General features: G+C 41.4%; 1 protein-coding gene across 1 annotated transcript in view; it reads left to right on the top strand.

Annotated features, from left to right (window-relative positions):
* Nucleotides 1-19,397, top strand: part of whd (carnitine O-palmitoyltransferase whd) — a 379,066-nt gene that overhangs the window by 261,933 nt on the left and 97,736 nt on the right. The gene's annotated exons all lie outside the window — the stretch shown is intronic.

Genomic DNA, 19,397 nt, shown 5'->3' with positions numbered 1-19,397 from the left:
GGGAAATTCGTTTCGCGATACGAATTTTTCGGTCTAAGAATTCGCATTAGGAACGAATTAAATTCGTAAACCGAGGTTCTACTGTATGTAGGTATGTATATGTGTATACATATATATATATATATATATATATATATATATATATATATATATATATATATATATATATATATATATATATATATATATATATATCTAAAGTAGGAAGATGTGATGTAGTTCTAAGGGAAAAGTATGGGAAATATGTCTGGGTAATAAGCAAAGCTCTACCTCCAGTTTGTTTCTTCATTATGATCAGAGATAAATGTAAACAAAACATTGGTTGCCATTTTTTATTGAGCTTTTTAGCGTGTTTAGGAAACGCATGATATAAAATTGCCTTTAATATTTGTGCCTGTTTTAGTTTAGGGTACTGTAGAACATGCATTAAGTGTTCTGTACTATAAAGGGTAGTTTGTTAACAGTACTATGTACAAGGGAAGGTTTTAAAAGTCTGAATATACATGTTGAATAAAGAGGTAAATATGGTGTCACTACTTCGCGGATTTTCACCTATCGCGGCCGCGTCTGGAACCTATCTACCGCGATAAACGAGGGTTCACTGTAGCTCCTCCACAAAACACAGTATTTTTGGATTGAAAAGCGTTTCTTTACGGCCAGAGCTTATTTATACAGTATAAGAATTAAATACTCAACTTTCCAGAGACAGAAGAAGCTGAAGATTGCGACATGGCTGCAGTAAATAGCGAAACAACTGGGAAAAACACCTGGTCAAACACGCTACTACAAAAGAAATGGAGTTCGCGGGCGGTGATGACGTTAGCCAAGATGGTGTCGCTTATGACGTCATCTGAGTACCCATAACAGTAACGGAGGAGGAGAACTTTGTAACGGCTACTCCCATATCTTGCCACCTACTTCCCCCTCGAAGCGTAAACGCTATGTGGGGTGCAGATAGCTATGTGGCGTGTCAAGAATACGTTCCCTGTTATCATGCGATATCCTTAAGGGAAAACTTGAGGGTACTCGCGCCAGAAGTTAGAATTCTGGAAACCTTTGAGCCCAAAAATATATATATATTTATATACATATATATATACATATATATATATATATATATATATATATATATATATTATATATATATTATATATATATATATTATATATATATATATACATATATATATATATATATATATATATATATATATGTATATATATGTATAAATTTATGTATATATATATATATATATATATATATATATATATATATATATATATATATATATATATATGTATATATGAAAGTTTTGTATGCAGAAGCATTCATAGCTAGAGGTATTAATGTAATATTTCTTTTTTAGGGTATGTATACATTGCCATTAATATTTTCATAATAAGTTTATGCATATGTGTTTACCAATTTAATTAACGGAGGAAATGGTGGTGTAAACGGTTCAATGCTGAGACTTGACGAAAGGTTGAGTAAAACAGAAATATACCGAACTAACGTAAACTGGGGTACTACTTTAAACATATTGTGTGTGTATATATGTATATGTATAGATTATATATATATGTATATATATATATATGCATATATATATATATATATATGTATATATATATATGTATATATATATATATATATATATATATATATATATATATATATATATATATATGGCAAAAATGGTATGAATGTCAAAGTCCTGTTCTCAAAAAACGGCATTAGCCGGCAGATCCCCTTGATATTCTTAGTTGTGGCCAGAATGTGTTTCTAACACATTTTAGTTCCTAGAATATTCACTAAATATATAAGGACAATGTCCCATGATAAATAATGTATCAGGAATAGGAGTGTCTACACTTCCACAAAGCAGTTGTCCCAGGCTATGAACACAAGCGATACGTTTGAAAATCACATATGAGCAAAGGAATGCAATAGCACAGTCCCATTCATTGTATTAACATTGACATACCACTTGGCCACGAAGAAAGATAAAGGTCAATGACAATTCTTCTGTAGTTATACCTATCAAATTTAGTTTTTTTGTACTTAGAAATGAAATCAACCCATCTTCATCATCGTAGCTAATTGGCTCTGATCCGGAGGTCGTTAAGAGAATCCAGACATTAATGTAGCAAAAATTTATAACTTATTTGAATATGAAAATCACGTTTAAATGTGCAAAATTTATCATTAATTGAATGCCAAGTCACAAACAACAATTAGCTACGATTATGAACATGGGTTGATTTCAATCCTAAGTACAAAAATACCTGAATTCGACAAGTATAAGTACAGAAGAATTGTCATTGACTTTAATCTTTCTTTGTGGCCAAGTGGTATGTCAGTCTTAATACAAGTTTCCTGGACCAGTGTTCGACTCCTGGCCAGTCAGAAGCAGTTTTCTTTGTGTGATTTTGCCTGGGGCTCTGATCCCGAGGTCGTGAAGAGAATCTAGACATTAATGTGTCAAGAATATATGGCTTATTTGAATATGAAAAAAGATGGGTTGATTTCAATTCTAAGTACAGAAAACCTGAATTTGACAGGTATATGTACAGAAGAATTGTCATTGACTTTTATCTTTCTTCGTGGCTGAGTGGCATGCTCACTGGCATACAGGTATCCTGGACCAGGGTTCAAATCCCGGCCGGTCTGATACTATAGTCTTTGGGTGATTCCGCCTGGGGCTCTGATCCCGAGGTTGTTAAGAGAATCCAGACTTTAATGTATTAATATATATGGCTTATTTGAAATGTGAAAAACACGTTTAAATGTGCAAAAAATTATCATTAATCGAATGCCAAGTCCCAAACCTACCAATTAGCTACGATGGTGAAGATGGGTTGATTTCAATTCTAAGTACAGAAAACCTGAATTTGACAGGTATATGTACAGAAGAATTGTCATTGACTTTTATCTTTCTTCGTGGTTTAGTGGCATTGTCACTGGCATACAGGTACCCTGGACCAGGGTTCAAATCCCGGCTGGTCTGATACTATAGTCTTTGGGTGATTCCTCCTGGGGCTCTGATCCCGAGGTCGTTAAGAAAATCCAGACTTTAATGTATTAATATATGTCTTATTTGAAATATAAATATATATATATGTGTGTGTGTTGGAAGGTTCCTTTAGTAGCTTCCTAAGGGTATATATGTATACAGTGGATATTCCCAGAGAATTGAACCAAAGGTTTCACAGAATTCTAACTTCTGGCGCGAGTACCCTAAAGGTTTCCCTTTAGGATATCGTATATCAACAGGGGACGTATGCATTGACACGCCACATGGCCATCTGCACCCCACATAGCGTTTACACTTCGAGGGGGAAAAGGTGGCGAGATAACTGAGGAGCCGTTGCAAAGTTATCCTCCTACATTACTGTTACGGTACCTCGCGACGTAAACAAACGGTAGCCATAGCTGTCCGCCATCATGAATGACGTCATGTCCGTCTTCTTCATTCCAACCTTAGCAGCGCATCTATGTTGTTTGGTTTTTTCTCAGTGCTCTTATTTTTCGCTTTTTATCGCCATGTCGCAACCTTCAGCCTCGCCTTCTTCTGGAAAGTTGAGTACCATGTTTTTGTAATGTATAAATAAGCTCTGGCCATAAAGTAACGACTATTTTTCCTAAAATCTTGTGTTTTGTGGCGGAGCTGTGCCTTGACCGGAGGCATCATGTTGGGACGCTGCTGTTCGCACCGCATGCTTTATTTAGTTGGCCAGAACAGCGTTCCTGGTCTCATAACTAATTAAATATCATTAGTTATTTATTGTTTATTGTTAGAAATTAGTTATATTATGCTGATAGTATTCTCGGCGTACTTAGCCGACCCCCATGCTAGCCTAGTAGCCTACCCTAGGCTCGATGCCTAGTGTTCATGTTTACTTACTGCATGATATAATAAGTGTTCCTAGTGTTTTTAAAATTATGAAATGAAGATATAGGCATTTATACATACAAGATTCAGTGTTGCACATGTGTTTTCGCCTTCTAGGGACCATTCAAGGGATCGTGCATGGTCTACCCATTGTCACTCCCCTAACCTAACGTTGGGGCCCTTGTATGCTTCCTTATCTCCCTGTTACCTTACAAGGTAACCTCCTCCCTCTGGGTAGCCTTGCTATATCCTAGCCCTCTTACCTCGAATTACATTCGGGTAGGTTAGGCTGGGGTCGTTCTTTCCTTCTCCTCGCCATTGTTCATGGCTTGAGTTGGGACAGAACCCCAGAGTAACTGTCGTTCATCCCAGTCCACCTTAGGAGAACGTTTTCTCCTTACGGTATCGACTGAGGTTGAAGGTGGAAGGGCTCTGCATTTCCCCCTAGACAGCACTTGGTTGGGACACGTCCCTTCCTCCCTGCAGCCTAGTGATTTGTCCTACTCTTGCCCTCCCTAGCCTAGGAGAATGATTCTCCTGGCCTAGGCTAGGCTTTGGTGGATTCTGTTTTTTTATAGTTCAGGACAGTACTCTGGTGCTGTACCTGATCTGAGCTAACCTTCCCTAGGTTGGAGAGCGTTCTCTTCTCCCTGGGTAGGCTAGCACCCGAACAGATCCCCCTCTCTCTTGGGAATGTAGGGTGTGTCACCACCCCTTCTGCTCCCTCCCAGGACCCTCACCCCCTCCCCACTCTGTCCCTTTGTGTTGGCTCGCCATCACTCTCCTGTCCGCTGTCCTACAACTCCTCGCTTGCGGCGAGTTGTAGGATTGGCTATGCTCTTCTGCTGGGTGGCCGCTCTGCTACACTTCCCTATCTAGTTGAACTATGGGGTAGTGCCGGCGGAAGACCTCCCTCTTTGAGTGTTCTCTGATCCTCCCTTGGGTTACCACAGGCACTATAGCCGGCTGCCAGCTCCCTGCCGCCGGATGATAGGCATATCCCTTCCTATCATGAGAACACACCTTCCGGAGGAAGGCTAGTTTGGGTATTGGGTATTACCCTTCCTTACCTTCCCTCCTTACCTTTCCCTCTCTCTATCTGATGCTGGTCCACTGCCGCCTCTGCTTGCCGGCGCTAGCCGCCGACATCTCTGGTAACCTTCCTGCCTCATCGAATGTTGTCAGCTTAGGTCTACCAAGGCCGACTGCCTGCCGGCTGCCGGAGGCCGCCGTCCTGCCGGCGATCGCCATTCCCAAGTATATTCTCCCAGCCACTTAGGTTGTGGCCTTTGACGGGTTCACCTTGCCGGACAGGCCTCCGGCCTGCCATCAGTCTGCCGGCGCTCCTAACCTCGGCTTACAGTGGACAATCACCCCTCCCCGGCTACCGGCCCCGTGCCAGCAGTCACTATAGTGCGGCCGGGTGAACTAGCCAGTCCTTCTCTGGTATTTCATACCCTAGAACGACGACTATGGTACTCGGTTGTACAGTAAAACATTTCCAGCATATTCTGTGCAGTCTCTTGCCGGGGCCAATCCTTTAAAAAAGGGGGGTTTATCCGATTTTCCCCCCGTTCTTTCCCTATATGAACTGAATAATTTCAGGTCTACACCTCTCTATAATTAATTCCTTAGAGGAAGCCTAAGCTTGGTTCATCCTACAGGATGCTCTCCTCTCCTCTAGAACCCTATAGGTCCTATGGAATTAATTATGGGGCATAGTCACGGCAATTGGCTGGACAGGATGCACTGGTATGTGTCTTCCTACTTCTTTTCTAGCTCACCTATCCTGAGCTTAGATAAATGAATCTTATAATTTCTAAGTTATTACTTATTTTAAGATTACTATAAGTCATATTAGAATGACTTCTATGTACTCATTGTCTCTTTCTTTTACAGGAGGATTACGTGAAGTGTGAGAGCTACGTCAGCAGAGTTCGTCGCCCTGACTTCTATGGGCATCGGGCGTGCCGGACCCATGCCGCCTGTGCCACGAAGAAGGGGAATCTCAAGTATTGGGACCCGCAGACTTGTGCTATCTGCAAAAGCCTTCTTGATGAGGCGTTTGACAACCCTCCGTCCATGGAGGCCAGGGACAATGCTCGAGAGAAACTGCGCAAGTGGGTGCGCGGTTTCCAGAAAAACACCTCAGGGCCTTATCTCCCCAATGAGAAGATGAGGGCCCTTCTCTTTCCCAAAGCTACGGCTGACTCCGTAATCCCTAGGGACGAGATCCCCTGCGTTCAACTGGTGGTTGAACCTGACGTTTCGGCTGCTCTCCGAAAATGTCACATAGACGAAGTTGAGAAAATGTCGGACGTGTCCAACAACACCGAGAGAACCCTCATGGGTGAGGATGTGGAGAAAGAAGAGGATCAGGTGGAGTTCCCTGATTCGGAGGGCGAGCTTGGCCAGGCACTTCCTGTGACTCCTACCGTGGTCGAGGAACCAGTGCCCTCCACTTCTACTGCTTCGCTTCCTGCGCTGCCAACCACCGAGGATACGATCCAAGTTCTGGTGGCGCTTATGGACGAGAGGTTCCGTAAGGGCCAAGAGGACCTCAAACGTCACTTCATGGGCTGGAAGCAACCGAAAAAGATCTCGGTCAAGGAACTTCCTCCCTGCTCGGTGTCAAACCCTTGGAGGTACGCTGAGCATATGCCAGTTACAACTGGCAGGATCTTCATAAACGACAAGTTAGGTGCCGTCGCCCTCGAAGAAGTAGAGTTCTTCCCCAGTTACGTCCAACTCGGGTCCGAGCCGGCCTCCAAGGAGGAGACCGAACCCAAAGAAGTGATCGTGTTCGAGCACTCAAAGACACAGGCTATGCTGGCAGATTGCCTCAAGACCCGGGGCTTCACTAATTCGAAGATGCCTGCACTAAGCAAGAAGCATCCATCCTTTCTTGCTCCCCCTACCATGACCTTTCCTTTCGTGGAAAAGGCCTTCAATGCTATCATGAAGGTGGTGGAGGAGGGAAAACCCTGCCCTACACTGGTAGAGTGTAGGCCTCTCCCCCTCGCCCTTCCCCCGACGATAAAAGCTGGAAGGACATCCAGCTTACATTTACGGTCGGGAAACTGGAACCTGACGTCGCGGGACGTCAGTTCAACGAAGATCTCCCTAAGTTGAACGACCACCTAATCCGTCGGGAACAGGACACCAAGGAGAGGCTAGCTGCCTCCCTATCCCTTCAAGTCCAACTTGAAGTAATGGCCGGGGACATCAAGGTTCCGGATTTCTACATGGTACCGTGATGAAGGACTTATATAGCTTCATCAAGGCCCGGAGAGCCTGTAGAGAGTTCGTGTTCGCCAATGCGGCGGTCAAACACGAACCCCGGAAGTTAATCTCCTCCAACATCTGGGGCAAGCATCTCTTCCCAACTGCTTTGGTGAAGGAGATCGTGGACAAGGCCGCCACTGAGAATCGGAACCTTCTCAACAAGTGGGGCATGTCAGGTAAAAGGAAGTCCTCTCAGGATGAAGGCCCACAGCCTAAGAGGAAATCGTCTAAGCTTAGACCCCAGCAGCGTCAACCCAAATGCCAGTTTCTGGCTCCCGCTACTCCCCAGATAGTGGCACAGCCACAACAGACCTTTCAGTTGGTCCCCCAACCGGTGGTGTCCCAATCACCGGTCTTCACCCCTGCCTACGAACGCCAGTCAATTACCTTTCGTCCCATTGGTAGAGGCTCCTGCAGGGACTCCTCTTGTCGTCCTTCCAGAGGCAGAGGTGGAAGGGGAGCTATCGGCCGAGGTGGCAAACCCTCGGGAAACCAGAAGCAATGAAGTGCTTCCGGTGGGAGGAAGACTCCGCCACTTTCAGGATTGCTGGACCTTCGATCCTTGGGCACTCAGCATCATCAAGAAGGGACTAGGTTGGAGCTGGACACAATCACCTCCAACCTTCCATCAATTCTTCCAGCCATCAACCCCCATCCTAGAAGAATATGTCCTGGAACTCTTGAACAAGAAGGTGATCAAGAGGGTAAAGTCCACCAGGTTCCAGGGAAGACTGTTTTGTGTTCCCAAGAAGGACTCAGACAAGCTCAGAGTCATTCTCGACTTGTCCCCTCTCAACAAGTTCATTGTGAACAACAAATTCAAGATGCTGACTCTTCAACATATAAGAGCCCTACTGCCTCACAAGGCCTACACGGTCTCAATAGACCTGGCGGATGCCTATTGGCACATCCCAATGAACCACCACGCTTCCTCCTACCTAGGATTCAGGCTCCAAAGAAGAACCTACGCCTTCAGGGCCATGCCCTTCGGGCCCAACGTGGCTCCGAGAATCTTCACGAAGCTGGCAGACACAATTGTCCACCAACTACGCCTCCAGGACTTCCAAGTGATGGCTTATCTCGACGATTGGCTGGTCTGGTCGACATCGTTAGAAGAATGTTCGCGAGCCTGCAGAAAGGTGACCCAATTCCTGGAACATCTGGGTTTTAAGATAAACACCAAGAAGTCTCGCCTGTCTCCAGCTCAGAAGTTTCAATGGTTAGGAATCCATTGGAATCTTCAGTCACACCGCCCTTCCATCCCCCTGAAGAAAAGGAAGGAAATAGCCAGGTCTGTCAAAAGACTTCTCAAATCCAAACGGATCTCAAGACGACAGCAGGAACGAGTAATTGGTTCCCTGCAGTTCGCCTCCGTGACAAACCCAGTGCTACGAGCACAGCTAGAGGATGCCTCAGGAGTCTGGAGACGAAAAACGCATCCATCGCTCGAAGAGATCTCAAAAGACCCCTACCAAACAGGCTTCACTCACTTCTCAAGCCGTGGTCAGAAACAAGGACCTTGAAAAGATCCATCCCTCTTCAACCACCGCCTCCGTCGATCAACATCCACACGGACGCATCCCTGGAGGGATGGGGGGGTCACTCCCACCAACAACAAGTTCAAGGAACATGGTCTCCCCTATTCAAGACGTTCCACATCAACATCTTGGAGGCCATGGCGGTTCTTCTCACTCCGAAGAAACTATCTCCGCGTCCTTCGATCCACATTCGTCTAACTCTGGACAGCTCCGCAGTAGTCAGATGTCTCAAACGTCAGGGCTCGAGATCGCTCTACCTAAACCAAGTGCTTCTCCCCATTTTTCGACTAGCGGACAAGAAGAAGTGGCACTTGTCTGCAGTTCACCTACAAGGATTCCGCAATGTGACGGCGGACGCTCTATCGAGGACAAGCCCCATAGAATCTGAATGGTCCCTAGATGCAAGATCATTCTCCTTCATCTCTCGTGAAGTCCTGGAACTACAGATCGATCTCTTCGCGACGAGCGACAACAAACAACTTCCTCGTTATGTGGCCCCTTACGAGGACCCCAAGGCGGAAGCAGTGGACGCCATGTGCCTGGACTGGAACAGATGGTTCAAGATTTACCTGTTCCCTCCACCCAACCTTCTGCTGAAAGTCCTCTCCAAGCTGAGAACTTACAAGGGAACAGCAGCCCTAGTGGCTCCCAAGTGGCCCCGGAACAACTGGTTTCCCCTAGTTCTGGAGCTACAGCCCAAGCAGATCCCTCTGCCAGGCCCAGTTCTCTCCCAACAGGTGCAGAAGTCGACTGTCTTCGATTCATCAAAGAAAGTCCAAGACCTTCATCTCATGATTTTCTATCCCTAGCCGTTAAGAAAAGGTTCGGTATCTCGAAGAAAAGTTTAGACTTCCTAGAGGAATACAAAACAAAGTCTACCAGAAGGCAATACGAATCATCCTGGAAGAAGTGGATGTCCTTTGTCAAGGCAAAAAATCCTACGGAAATCTCCATAGATTTTTGCATGTCCTCCTTTATTCACCTTCATGGACAAGGCTTGGCAGCCAATACGATTTCCACTTGTAAATCGGCCTTGACTAGACCACTACTGTACGCCTTCTAAATAGATTTGTCCAACGAGATCTTTAACAAACTCCCGAAGGCATGTGCTAGACTCCGTCCTGCACCTCCACCGAGACCCATTACCTGGTCCCTGGATAAGGTGCTTCATTTTGCCTCTAACTTGGACATTGAATCTTGCCCTCTGAAAGACTTGACTCAAAAAGTAATTTTCCTTTTTGCTCTCGCATCGGGAGCTCGAGTCAGTGAAATAGTGGCATTATCAAGAGAGGAGGGCCAGATACAGTTCGCCCAAAACAGGGGAACTTACCCTCTTCCCTGACCCTACGTTTCTCGCCAAAAATGAACTCCCCACCAAGAGATGGGGACCCTGGAGAATCTGCCCTCTGAAGGAAGATGTCTCTCTATGCCCAGTCTTAAGGTCTATCTTTGAAGAACTTCAGACTTTGGCAGAGGACAACTTTTTAAATTAGAAACATCGGGTAGTGACCTGTCACTTAAACAACTATGGGCGAAAATCACCTACTTTATTCGCAGAGCGGATCCTGACAGTACACCCGCAGGTCATGATCCTAGGAAAGTCGCCTCTTCCCTGAATTTCTTCCAAGTAATGGATTTCGAAAGCCTCCGATCATTCACAGGCTGGAAATCATCTAGTGTGTTCTTCAAACACTATGCAAAGCAGGTGCACGAAATCAAGAGATTCGTGGTAGCAGCAGGTAGCGTGATGAAACCTGCTGTTCAGTGCTGCGTAGAACAGCGAGTTATTTCGGGACTCTAACTCAATGGGTGCCCGTGTTGACCCTAGTGCGATACACAGTGATTTCAGGTGACACTTAATGTCACATTTGGACTGTTCTTCCCCCAAGGTGAAGTGACATAGATTCTCATACGTGTGCCACATGTTCTTTGACATGAAATGTATAGTGATTTTAAAACAGACTTTCGTTCCTCCGGGAACTTGTGTATAAAGGCAATAATTTTTTCCCTTTCAGATTCCACATTATCGTCTGTCAACTCATAATCTATGTCCATTATTCATTTATATTATTTTAAATAATTACCTTACTTTAATTTTGCAATTTCTTGAATAAAATAGATATTTTATTTACCATATGCATCTTATTTCGCCTTTCCATATGAAAATAAATTGCTGTTACTGTTTTCTTTGCCCCTATTCTCATTATTATATTATGTATAATAAATCTCCTGTCTGAAATATGCTCACCAATCAGTGAAATATTGTTCCTACATAAATATTTAACCTTCTGATCTGTCCACGAGACCGACACGATCTTCGCATCCAGGTGAGTTTATCCTCATCAGGGCACTTCGAGATATTCCTCTTATTTAAACAGGACCTCCCTGCCAGGGGGGCAGGAAGCCATGTTATTGTTATGCCACTGGTATTGACATATAACGGAGATGTCACGGTCTCTATGGTCACCAGACCAAAGGAATATTGTTTGAAGTAGAAGGCACTTGAAATGGGGAAAAACCACGATACACTAATTCTCTGGTACACTTTCATCAGGACGTCATGGCTTGAGCCCAAAAAACGGATTTTGAGCAAAGCGAAAAATCTATTTTTGGGTGAGATGGCCAAATCTATTTTTGGGTGAGATGGCCATGACGTCCTGATGGACACGCCCTACTGTTTCCAGTTCAGCCTGCCAGGCCCCTCCCTTCCATATTGTATCGTGGAGGCTGGTAGATGCGCTGAGTTTGGAATGAAGAAGACGGACGTGACGTCATTCATGATGGCGGACAGCTATGGCTACCGTTTGTTTACGTCGCGAGGTACCGTAACAGTAACGTAGGCGGATAACTTTGCAATGGCTCCTCAGTTATCTCGCCACCTTTTCCCCCTCGAAGTGTAAACGCTATGTGGGGTGCAGATGGCCATGTGGCGTGTCAATGCATACGTCCCCTGTTGATATACGATATCCTAAAGGGAAACCTTTAGGGTACTCGCGCCAGAAGTTAGAATTCTGTGAAACCTTTGGTTTAATTCTCTGGGAGTATCCACTGTAGACATATATACCCTTAGAAAGCTACTAAAGGAACCTTCCATCAGGACGTCAATCATCCATCAGGACGTCATGGCCATCTCGCCCAAAAATAGATTTTTCGCTTCGCTCAAAATCCGTTATATATATATATATATAATATATATATAGTATATATATATACACAGTATATATATATATATATATATATATATATATATATATATATATGTATATATATATATATATATATATGTGTGTGTGTTTATATGTATATATTATAATATGGTTCTGTGCTTAGGAACCAAGATATATATATTATGGCTGGCAAATTATACAACTTCTAGAGTTCTTCACTCAACTGTTTGTTTTTACATTAAATCTGTTACACTTGAAAGAAAATATTAACACCCGAGCTCTAAGACAGTTATAAAACTCCCAGACAGCAATATACAAAACACTTAATATCCAAAGGTCTCTTAAGTATACTCAAAACTAAACTGGGTAATTATATCGAGAATTATTCAAACAAATCTAACTTTGATTCTTAACAGTGATATGAGCGAATACTAAATTAAACACTGCCAATTGGAATAATACAATTTACAAAAATAAATATATTCTTTTAGAATTACAACACTTTTAAAGGAATTTACATAAAAGAAATAAACCACTTTAAATATTAAGTCTCAACAAAATTTAGATTAAGACAAAAATGTTACAATCTGAAAATTATTAAATCATTTGACTTGAGATATTAAATCTGAGTAAACCATAGACCAAGACAAAAGAAATAATACTTATGAAAATTATACAATCACTAGTTTCACTTGAAATTAACTTTTATACCAACATTTAATTAATATTAACACAATGAATATGGTTAACCTTATAATGATACAAATACCTTTCACGTTACTTCAGGGCCAGTTACAAATACTCTAAGAGAATTTGTATAAATAATCACTATGTTTACAAAAACCAGTCACACGAAAACTCTGAAAATTCACTGAACACTTTTAATACAATACACTGAGCTGCATTTGAGAGAAAGGGAGGGGGGAGATGGTTATGACTTAAGGCTGGGATTCACTATGTGATCTATGCACCCCTGGGGTTGCCTTTATATGAAACTTAGCTACTTCCAGAAAATTTCAAATAGTTTTGGAAGTGTGGGGGGTTGGCCTAAGAGCATCAGAGTTACCAAGTATTGATCTTTCGAACGCATAACCACACAACGCGAGGTGGCTCTCTCTCCAAGCTAGCTTCGCCTACACTTTGTCCTCGGAATAAAAGAAAAAAGATAAAATCTAACGCTAGGATTTTCGAGAATCTTCTGAAGCACATGACGGACAAAAAGAATTGCGTATTTTCTCTCAAAAATGACGTAATACTTTGTAAAAATATAAAAGAACATTACTTAAGCTCTTGTTCCTATCTCGCACGAATCACACACACTCCAAAAGATTACTTAAGACTTTGTAACAAGAATACGTGAAATAAAAAGTTAATTCTTAAAAATAATGTAAATTTACATATACTGACTTGATTGAAGAATGCAATGAAATTGAGGTGACTGGTAAATTCCACCATGGAAAATTCCATCAGGAAAAATTCCACCACGGAAAAATCCACCATAGGTAAATTCCACCACGGTATATTCCACCATGGTAAGTTCCACCACGGAGAATATTGGAATATCACCGTGACTTAGTTGTTTGCAACAACTAAGCTTGAATGATAGGTTATACACACACGCCACGAATGTCTTTCGGCTTCTTTTTTAGAACTTTTGAACTACGCTTCTTCTTTACGACTTTTAAACTAAATTTTTTTGTAATTTGTTTAAATTGAAATTGTTTCTCCTTTTCGTTTCTTTCAAATTTTTAATTAGTTCTTCATTTCAAAGCACTTCAAGAAAATTTACTTTGAGCATCTACTAAATTTTCTGATTTAGTTGAACTTTTGAAGACCTTACTTTGAACATCTACTAAATTTTCTTATTTAGTTAAACTTTTGAAGCCCTCAACATGGCAACCTTTATCTCATCCCCAAAAAATAAATGAAAGCTGTGTGATGAAGAAAATTATATTTATGAAAAGCATGCAGATAACAGTAGAAAAACAAAAACATACTGGCATTGTGAACACTTTCATAAAGGTTGCCGGGCCAGAATATATACAACTTTTAACGATACTGAACCAGAAGTCATTCTTTCAACTGGATCCCATATCACCCAGCAAGCGGAGCAAGCATTGATACTCAAAAGGCAGTTTCTTTAATTAGGAGTGAGGTGATGAGAAAAGGCTATGTGTCTCTCGTGAAGTGATAGCTAATAGTGTATTGAATCTTGAGGAAGCACAGTCACAGTTGCAAACTATTTCTTGACTTGCCCGTAACATACGTAAGTGGAGACAACATTCTTTTGGAATTCCAGTCCTTCCAAGCTCTAGGTCAGGATTGGAAATTCCTTCTATGGTGAAGTACTTGGAAAATGGTTGTTTTGTTTTTGGCCTTTGATAGTGGTATTAACGACCCAGACAGAATTTTAGTTTTTTCTTCAGAAAAAGGCCTGGATGATTTAGAAAGTTCTGGAAATTGATCCTGTGATGGAACTTTCCGTGTTGCCTAGTTTGTGGTGTCAGTTAATAACTCTACATGTAATCATAGTAGGATCATGTGCGCCCAGACTATTTGCATTACTGCCTGACAAAAAAGAATAGTCATATCGTCTTTTCTTCTATTCATAATTTAAGAGTGAATAGTCAGCCAGCAACTTGTCTCATGGATTTTGAAAAAGCTCTCCATAATTCCTTTGTTTCCAATTTTTCACATTTTGAAGTAGCCGGCTGTGTTTTTCATTTTGGCAAATCGATTTGGCGAAAGATCTGTGCACTTAGTGAAAGTCATATGTACAACATAGAGGACAGTTTTCAGGTTAAGATAAAGTGCTTTTGTGCTTTAGCATTTTTGCCCATTGAGGACGTTGTCAATGGTTTTTTAGATTTATCTGATGATGAAGACATCCCTACCGAATTCATAGTTTATTTTGAGATGACATATATTGGAACAGTGCGAAGAAGAGAAACCTGACAGTTTCCGATTGAACTTGCGGATGTATGTGAACGAGTTGTAAATGACTTACCAAGATCAAACAATGCAGTTGAAAGTTTTCACAATGCATTGCGATCCTCATTAACATCAACCCATCCCAATTTTTGGAAACTGAGTAATTCCCTGAAAAAGGAGGGAGATTTATGCCGAACAAAAAATGGCACATATTCGACATAGAGACTCGTTATCCAAATAGAAGACATATCAACTTGCTGATGCACGATTGAAAAATTTTGTTGAAAATTATGAGCATGAAAATCTTTTAGATTTTCTAAGGGCTATTGCTCGCAATTTGGAAATAAATGTTCTTGGAATATTTTTTTAAATACTGCTTTTAAAATGATTGCCATTTTTTTCTTTTTTTTTTATAAAATGCGTGAAAAATTTATTCATTTTTATATCAATTTTATGTAAATTTAATTTTTTTACCTCAATGATGGTGAAATTTTCCGAGGTGGAATTTACATATGGGGGAATTTATCTAGAACTGGAATTAACGACAAAAGTCTCACGTAATTTACATAATAAACTTATACCGACATGAGAGGAATTCATCTCAAGAGCTGGCTTTGCAGAGTAAACTTATACCGACATGAGAGGAACTCATCTCAAGAGCTGGCTTTTCACCTCTGCAATGTACACATGAAAACAATTAAAATACACGAATAAACTACTGTATTTACTGTACACTAGATCAACTTCGTAAGATAGCTCCCCCAAAAAAGATTATTTATGCCGGGCCTGAATCCATCGGTTTAGCCCGAGATAAATATTCTGCAACCACGTTATCTTTACCTGTTTTGTGCTTTACATTAATACAGTGCGATTGCAAGCATAATGACCACCTAGTTAAATTTTGATTATTATTTTGCTTCTTATTCACAAAAGTTAAGGGATTATGATCCAAATGCACTGTAATCTCTTCATTTTGTGGTCGATTCACATAGACCTCAAACTTGTTTATCACTATGACTTAATGCTAGTAGTTCTTTTTCAACTGTCAAGTAGGCCCACTGATGTTTCTTCAGCTTTGACGACATAAAAAAAACAGGGTAAAGAATTCCTTCCTCGTCTACTTGCAATAAGACTGCTCCAATCCAGCTATCCGACGCATCCACTTAGATAAGGAATTTCTCGTTGGAATCCGGTGCTTGAAGTATCAGTTTCGAAGTTAATATGGCCTTACTCAGATTTTTTCCTTTTCCTAATATCTTGATAAGGTCCTGTCACTGCTCTTCTCCAAGATCCAGAATGGTTCTTCAAACTCGTGGGTGAGAGGGAATCCTCTTTTTGATGAATAGACCAATACTTGATGTCCCACCGCAACCTGTCTATTCGTACTTTTCATACCAAACCTTTTCTTCGCTCGTCCTTGACTCTTCATGTCCTTTAAGGAAAATTTCCTTAACTCGCCGATCCTTTTCCTTAAATCCTTGACATTTCCTCTGTCCATTTCCTATCGATCTTTCCCTTTTCCTACCAACATTTTCTTCGGTCCTCATACTTCTGGTATAAATACCATTTCATTCGGGCTGCATCCCATGCTTTCTTGATAAGCATTCCATACCTCAAACAACATCAACGGTAGTCCGATGTCCCATTCATTCCCCGTTTCATTGCAGAACTTCGTTAACATACTTTTCAAAGTTTGATGAAACCTCTTTAATGCACTTTGGGTCTCTGGATGATAAGCAGTTGATAGTTGTTTTTTCACATCCAACAGATTCATTACATCCTGAAATAATTTTGATGTGAAATTCGTTCCTCGGTCACTTTGAACGATCTCCGGAATACGAAACAGCGAAAAAGTCTAGTAACTTTTCGGTGATTATTTTGGCACTGATGTTCCTGACGGGTTTGACTTCTGGGTATCTCTTCACTGGACATATCAAGGTTAACATATATTTGTGACCTTTTTTTGTCCTTGGTAAAGGTTCTACATGTCGATCATTACCTTGCTGAAGGGTTCTTTTCACACTTCTATCGTGTGTAAGGTAGCTTTCTTAATGTACTCGTTGGGCTTTCCAGCCATCTGACATACGTGATATGCACGGCAAAACTGTCTCAATCCTTATGCATGCCAGGCCAGAAAAAGTGTTTCATAATCATCGCCATCATCTTCCTTATCCAAATATTTCCCGTCTCGTGCACTATGGCGATCACCTGTCTTCTCAACGGTGCGGGTAGTAATATCTGACGATATATCCCACATTTGGCATTCTCAGGGATATTGGCTGGTCTAAGCAACCCATCCTTAAGATAATAACAGGTCGAAGACTGCTGTGCCTCCGTCTCGTCCACCACACGATACAATAACTCTGTTAACGTTGCATCCTTCCATTACAATCCTATCAGCCTTTTCCTACTCACTTGTCCTACTTATAACAATGAGTTTTCTAATTCTTCTAGGTACATTTCTTTCTTGTCATCTTGTCCACTCGTCGGTCTATTCTTCGCTTGGGCTTACTTGGGAGTTCTCCTCTTGCGTACCATCAAGGAAATCCTCTTCTTTTGAAAACAAATCCTCCAAGTTCATCACTCCGATTTCTTTTCATTCTTCAGCAGCCACTTTTTTCGTCATACTCCTAGTCGTTACACAACTAGGAAACATACGGGTAATCTTTCTCGAATTCAGTCATAGGACTATACTTCTTTGGTTTCTCCATTGCAATGGGCAAAGGCACAAACGGCATTCCACCAACCTAGCAGGACATTTACTCCTTCGACAGTCAATTACCTGCCACCAACTCGCATGACAGTTTCAAACGGCAAATAGGGGTAGCTTATTCAGCTCCGAGTCTCTTGTGAGAGTGTTCCACCAATGGGTGTACTCCTCGTACCGCCACATTATGGTTACAACCTATATCGTGCAATATCCTGACCGGGGTTCACTCACTCTCATCTATTGCTGCTAACATACCTTCATAAATATATGGTTTAAAGGTATTGACGCTGTTTGGGTTTGTCTTGTTCGTCGTGTAAACGTTGGCTGGTTTATTCTCCTCATCGACCTTTCCCGATTGTTTCTTCGTCTTCGCATTCTTTGAAGTCGAAGTATCCTTAATCACTTGGGCGTCTGCTTTCGGTTGGTTTGACCAACATTCCTTACTGATATGGCCTCTCTTGCCACACTTAAAACAGATAATATCAACCTTCTTTCATGATACTTGGAGGAGGATTCTACAATTGTTGCCGAGGTACTATCGCATTCTGCTTAGGTACAATGCCAGTGCTACTTCCGCTGTAACTATTGAACTTGTTCACATAGTTATTACTGAACTGGTTTCCATAGTTCGGCAAATACTTGACACTTGATTAGAAAGACGGTTGAAACTTCATGCCCGAGGAGGGTTTATGACTGATATTATAATCTCACTGAGCGAAGCATCTTCATCAATTTTATTCACCTCTCTCTTTCTCTCTCTCAAGTATGTTCGAATATGTTCAGGAATTCCTCGTAGATACTGTTCGAGTATTATCAATTCTAAATTAGCCATCTCCGTTACATTAGCAGCCTCTATCCATCTCTTAAAACATTGTCGTACCTTATAAGTGTAATCCAGGAAAGTAATTTAATCGTCTTTCCTCAAACTTCGGAACCTTTCATTATAATATTCAGGGGTCATCTGATACACTTGCAGCATGCTCCTCTTTACTTCTTGATACATTAAAGGTCAACGGATACCATGTGTATCGGAAACCAAATTTTTAGGTTTGATATTTGACTGTAGACTTACATGGGTTTCTCACCTAAAAGCGCTAAAAGCTAAATGTGTTGAAGCTCTGAATATCTTAAAAGTATTGTCCCATACATCATGGGGGGCAGACCGCAATACTATTTCAAAATTATACAAGGCCTTGATTTTTTCCAAAATTAGTTATGGTTGTGAGGTATATTCTTCAGCCACCCCAAGCCGGTTAAAAATATTAGACTCGATACATCATGCAGGTATTAGATTATCTACTGGAGCTTTTAAAACCTCGCCTATCCCAAGTCTCCTTGTTGATGCTGGAGAGTTACCTCTAGACCTTTACCGAATGTCTTCCATTCTTCGGTATTGGTTTAGATTGCAAAGACTCCCTAACTCTCTAGCCTTTCAGACTGCAAGCCTTGTAAGACACGCATCATACTTTGAGTTGCACCCAAAATCTCCTCAACCTTATGGCTTTCGGGTGAAACGATTTTTAAATAGTCTGGATATAATTAGAAATAAGGTACTTCCATTCAAGGTATCATCAACGCCTCCATGGAAATTACCTGACATATCTTTTTGTAAATACTTTATTGGAGTTAAGAAGAATATGACTGACTTAGAATCCAGGTCTCTTTTTATGGAACATGTCGAAGAACATAGGGGATCGACTTTTATATATACTGATGGCTCCAAATCTGATGCTGGCGTTGGATTTGGAGTACATAGTAATGATTTTAATTGTAGAGGTGCACTTCCTCTAACAGCTTCCATATTTACTGCCGAACTGTATGGCATATTAACCGCTATTGAGAAAATAGCTTTGGAAAAGGAGGGTAATTTTACA

The sequence above is a fragment of the Palaemon carinicauda genome, chromosome 7 (genome assembly GCF_036898095.1).
Source record: "Palaemon carinicauda isolate YSFRI2023 chromosome 7, ASM3689809v2, whole genome shotgun sequence".
NCBI classification, from domain to species: domain Eukaryota; kingdom Metazoa; phylum Arthropoda; class Malacostraca; order Decapoda; family Palaemonidae; genus Palaemon; species Palaemon carinicauda.
The sequence above is the reverse complement of the archived record's forward strand: the minus strand, read 5'-3'. Positions and strand labels throughout refer to the sequence as shown.